This window comes from Leguminivora glycinivorella, chromosome 11 (assembly GCF_023078275.1).
Source record: "Leguminivora glycinivorella isolate SPB_JAAS2020 chromosome 11, LegGlyc_1.1, whole genome shotgun sequence".
NCBI classification, from domain to species: Eukaryota; Metazoa; Arthropoda; class Insecta; order Lepidoptera; family Tortricidae; genus Leguminivora; species Leguminivora glycinivorella.
In genome coordinates, this window is record NC_062981.1 from 8990150 (window position 1) to 8996149 (window position 6000).

At 36.9% G+C, this 6000-nt stretch overlaps 1 protein-coding gene across 3 annotated transcripts in view; it reads right to left on the minus strand.

Annotated features, from left to right (window-relative positions):
* Window positions 1–426, minus strand: part of LOC125231084 (protein drumstick) — a 35357-nt gene extending 34931 nt beyond the window's left edge. Inside the window, exon 1 of one of the 3 annotated variants that reach the window (XM_048136431.1) lies at window positions 300–426. The gene's annotated coding sequence lies outside the window, so the exon portion shown is untranslated. Of the gene's footprint in view, window positions 1–9; window positions 241–299 lie in introns of those variants that run through there. The other 2 variants (XM_048136429.1, XM_048136432.1) reach the window with 2 other exon arrangements.
* Window positions 427–6000: the final 5574 nt, after the last annotated feature.

Below are 6000 nucleotides of genomic sequence, written 5' to 3' on the forward strand. Positions count from 1 at the left end.
AGTACTCACTGGTTGCAGACGCTGACAACTGCTGTTATTGTTGATTAATGTTTATTTTACGTATAAATAACTCGAGTTCGCGGCGCAGACTGATAGAGGGCAGTAAAAAACTGTAATTTATTAGTGGCGACTTCTCGTGTTGGCTCGATCTTAACGAGTGCGAGAAAAAACTGAGTTGGTACGTAGCTCGAGCAGCAGTGGCCTGAGGAAGAATAACCCAGGAGTCATTGGGAGCTGCCACCGCTTCCGAAAGACCCCGCTCCCCTCCTCCCGATACAGATCACGCATTCTACGAATACCTTCAACGGCGGAGGCGACGGCCGCTAACCATCCCTTTCGCTCCAAGGCTTTTTAGCGCGCCGCAGAGGGGCGAGGGGGGTTGCGTTTCGATGCTTCCTAAGTTCACCAAGTAAAGGTCACACGGGCTAAGCGTAGCCTGCGCCAGCGCGTTCTGCCGGCAGCGCGCAACACCGGCAGCGCCCACATCACCGACCGTTTAGTTCGCGACGCACACACTTCTTCAGTCTATCCCATTCTAACACGCGCGCGCGCACATAAGAGCTCTTCCCACACGGCGACGTGGAAAAATGTATCTAGTTTTGTGCCGATGCGGAGTGCAGTAGCCGCTTTTTTTTTTCAATAAATTTGTGGTTGTTCGTCTCGCTTAGTCGCCCGCCCGGGACGGGGGCGAGCGGGACGGGAGATGGCTACCGAGTTACGCCTTCGCACTCGTTGTTATATAGGTTGGCGTGTTAGCGCATTGCATGTATAAATAATAATGTCGTAAATGGTGTTCGTGCGGTTATATGCGGCTACCGGGCTACGCACCGCCTTCTCTTTTTATTAACGCACTATACCGTATAAGTACTTAAGTATACGTATATTAAACACGGCTCTATACTGTTTTTCTAAACTGAATTGAGGTTTTTCTTAATAAAAAATGTGTGCGATCCGAATAGAAAGTTCTAATTGGTTTATTGATGCGAAAGCATTTTCCAATTAAAAAATAATTGATTCATTGCTAAACTGTTGTAAACTTTAAATAGTTTATGTATAATTAATCAAATTTACCCTACTTTCTTACACAAGAATTACAGTCTCCGAATTTGACAATAAATAAGTAGGTAATTATTTACTTACCTGCACATGACTTTGTTTTTAATTTTGGGTAGGTATATTATTTGAATATTCGTCGTTTAATTTCATGATTTTTGATTTTTATTAATTTAAAGGAATTCACCTTATGAATCTGAATTATCTTCATTACATGCTAACTTTTTTTTTGTACTGACAAGTTCCAAAATGAAAGACATACTTACGGAGTTCTAAGAAAAGACGTCAACGCGTGCGCAGTAGGGATGCTACAATCTAATTAGATTTTGGCTTGCATAATATCTTCCATGTATGAAACATATTGATAACACAATAACTATAATAAGGAATTCAATGAGAGCCCAATCACATCACAGTTTTTTAGATATACTTAGGTACTAATTATTATAAATGAATATTGAAAGATACTTATAATTTTACTTTCCAACTGCTACGTAGGTACCTACCAAAATTTTGAGAGATAGGATACCTATATATTTAAAATTTAAAGCTAAAGAAATTAATGACTAATTAAAACACTTTTATGTTAAAGGAAAAACACGGATTGCAAAAAATGATGCGTGTTCAAGTCCCGCCGGAAGCGTAAATTTTTCCAATTTTTCCTTTAATATAAAAATGTTTAGAATCGTTAGCAGACGTTTCTGCTTGTTAAAAATTAAATTTAATTAAAACACCTTTTTTAAGTACACTTACTCACTCGTGGGTTACCTACTTACCTCTTCGTAGGTAGGTACTTTTCACAGTCGCGCCAAAAAAAATCATTATACAAAATAAACATTTGTGGGTATACTCTGTCAAACAAGTCTGTCAGTAAATAAGAACAAAGAAAACTATATGCATCCTTTTCTTTAGGGTGCTAGAGAAAAGGATACCTATAGTTTTCTTCGTTCTTATTTAGTGACAGACTTGTTTGACAGAGTATAGTATACTTACTTATTCTTCACTAATTATTAATAGGTAGGTACTTTATTACAGACGTGCTATAAAGACTAGCCTCTGTTCAGAAGTAAGTAAAATAGGGTCATAAAATCTAAAAACATCATAGATCTTTCAAACTAGGCTCAAACTAACGGACTGACACGCGACCGTTAAACACGTATACAAAACTACAAAACAAAATGTCACAAAGCCTACAAAGCTCCTCCGTCACGGCCATACAACCAATCAGCCACAGACAATGCAAACAAATGCGACAATACCCAAAAACATCAAAACATATTAACGCCCAATTGTTTTCAAAATTGGAATGCATTATTCCAAACTACGGGAAGCTAAACTTTAAAAAAAACAACGACGCACCACCGCTTCGAAATTTGAAATCTTACGACATTATTCTACTAATAGACTGCGAAATAATAGACAAATGAAAACCGAATGTTTGCTCACAATGCAGAAACAAGAGGGGTAGAAAAAAGTGAGTATAGTCTATGGTGATTCTCCTTTGTTGCTGGTATGAATGGAGACCACACTGGCCAGTGACATGCGTCGCTAATTTTCCAATTTTAAATCCTGTCGAACGAAATGGAATACCGTGATGTATTTTAATAAAAGTCGTATCTTAATTTGCGATAAAAAATTAAAACGATCTTACTGTCAACGATATTAGAGCGATATTTCTGGGGAATCCAAGGAAAGATTAGATAGGAATACGATTAGACACGGTTTGTTATTGTAATATCATTTTTGGCACTTCATATCTTAGAATGGTAGGAATATAATTATTTGTAATGCAAATCATTCTAATACTAATTAGTTATATTTAGTCCTCTAAATTGTTTGTCTATCACATACGTAAGTATAAGTAGGTCTAGGTATGTACATAGTTTATTATTAGGTAAGTATTCTAAGACGCTTGCACTTAGTACCAAATAAGTAAATACCAAAATATTTCTTAGTTTTCTACATTTTGACGTCTCTGTTATATTGCCTGATAGAGAACGCTAGGCAATGAGGCAATGAGACTTGTCCATAATTCGTATTTTGTACAAGATCTGTCAATGGTTAAGTTTTAATATTATTCGAATATACCTAATGTTTATTAGTATTGACTGTTGTATTCTTACATATTTCTACGTATTTTTCATGTAGGTAACTATCTATGACATATCCCTTTAAATTTATGTACATAACTCTACCTATCGCTGACATTTTACGGTACAGTATTTATAATTTGAAATCTGCTTCCTCACTTAAACACAATCACAATCTTTTGTTTAATGCTCGGGAAAAGAGCGGATTCTTATATTTTTACTACACTTAAAGGTAGGGTAAAAGTAAGTTTCAATCAGAGAGTTTTCCGCTCGTCAATTTGTAAAGTAGACCAGTGACGACTATAATGACCGATCATTTGACTTGACAGTCACAAAAGGATAACATACCACTTCTGTCGCTCACTGTTCAAAGCTCAACTAAGCGCATTAGGTACTAACACTCGTGTGTACGACTGTATTTAGTAGAATCCATCGCTGACGACGGATAATAGGATAAAGAATTTAAGCCGCGACTGTACTGTATGAAAGTTCTCACAACATCATGAGAATGCTCTTTACAATCGATATTCAAAAAGAACAGCATCGATGTCTCTGTTGTCAACGGACAATTCTTTCTGAGATCAACTGAGCCGACCCCATTCAACTCGCAACGTTAGTTCATTCGTTCACGGTTGAATTTGGTATGTGCGTGCGAACTATTTTATTGTTCCATTTTGGTATGAATTGCGTCACCGTCCAAAAAGATTGAAAGACAAAGCACGAAGCGATCGTCGCATTACTCGTTTACTTTCTCAATCTCATATATCACTGCCATTCATTTAAAAGATGAACTTTATTTCCTTTCAATATGGTTGGTTTCAAAAGATATTTTTATCGAGATAAGATTTCGATAAATTTAGCTCAAACAGTGGGTCTAATGATGAACCAAAACATTTTAGAAGGCGTTCGACTAGTCTGAGTCACTTTATAAGGTACAGATGGGATGCGAGATACGATACGCTTTTATGGGGCCGGTAGCGTTAACAACGAGATGTTGCGATTGTCGCACGGCAATCGGCAGTTTAAAATCGCTCGAATCGAATGCGATTTTCAATGGAATGTGGGAAGAACTGCATTTGTTTTGATTATTCGCTGCGGGTGTTATCGATATGATACCTAACGTCATTGATGTAGCTTCATTATTGGTGGGTAGGGTAATTTAATACCTACTTGCAATTCGTGTTTTCATATCGTGAGACCATTGTATCTTTATCCGTTCTGGTGGTAATTGCAGGATTGAAGAAACCCGGGTGAAATCATGTATAGTGATGGCCGTAACTGTGGTGTGAGGCCGTGACTATAAATAAAAATAAATAAATAAATATTGGGGGACACCTTACACAGATCAACCTAGCCCCAAATTAAGCCAAGCTTGTACTATGGGTGCTAGGCGACGATATACTTACTTATATAGATAAATACAAAAATCAAAATAATTTATTCAGCAAATAGGCCACAGGGGCACTTTTATACGTCACATGTACATATTTAGAAAATATTTAAAATTGAATTGAAATTACAATTGATACTATTATATAGGTACTAATTCTAAGTTCTAACTAAAGTTAACTCTATACAATTAATTAGAGATGTAGAAGATCTCTAAATGTCGAATTACAGACCGGTCTTCACAGACGACACCCGTTCACGACTTTCACGAGTATGACGCGTATCTCAGCCATCGCCTCCCTCAACCTTTATTCGGGAAGGTGGCGACCCGATCAACGACGCCACCCGCAGCAAAGACTTTTAAGTGTGCATGACATGTTCAAGCTGCCAGGCTAAATTAAATATTCAAATAATAAACACAGCTGTAAGACACCATATTCTGTGCTCGTATGTTACAAAGGAAGGAAATATAGATTTATACAATAAAATTAAAGTAAGACAAACATTAAACACATAATCTTGGAGATGTATAAGGTCTCCAAGTGTCCACAACTAAACTTAAATAAAAACAGTATAATCAGACGAGAATATGTTCTCATACGTCAATTGAACACTAGTATGCTTAATTACACAGTGCAGAGAAAATGAAAATATATATACGACTTCATTCATCTATTGACAAGCTTCCACCTTAAAGGCATCCCTATCATCTATAAAATCCTTTACAGTGTAGTACGCCGTACGCCTTACATAACAACAAACGCTTGATGCGTGCCTTAAATTTGTCAAATGGCAAATCCACAATATCGGTTGGTACTTTGTTATAAAAACGTGTACAGTTCCCGACGAAAGACGTACCAACCTTACGGAGACGTACATACTTACACCTTACAGTATTTACTTAATGTATGTGGAAAATAAATCTTTACAACAGTCTATTGTCTATGATGGAGACGCTGCTTGGGAGGGCTAGATTCTACTGACAATTACACATACCTACACATCAACAATATTCGTACATATATCTACTAATTCAGATTTCAATGCCAACGCAGTATGACAGCACCGAATCGTGACCTGGCTAAGGCTCCAGACATCATAATTGTTACGAAGTCATGGAAGATTAGATTCGCAACAAAATGCACGATGGATGGTTAGCATGTCGGTTTCTAGACTGTCTTTTGGACTTTGAAAGGAGGAAGTTATGTAAGTTTCAAATATGTACTTAAATTAGCTAGGTAGGACATGTATTCCTCTTTTTCGATAAATGTTTTTTTTTTTCGAAAATAAGATAGGGATAGGTAATTTAATATTTTGGATAGGTAATTTAATAGAGTGTTGTACTTGGAACACATGTTGTTAGTGTTGTCACAGAATATATAATAGTACAAGTACAGAAGGCTCACTCCTTTGATGTTCACAAAATACCGCCATTCTAAATTATTACCTTCATTAACAAACGGACCGT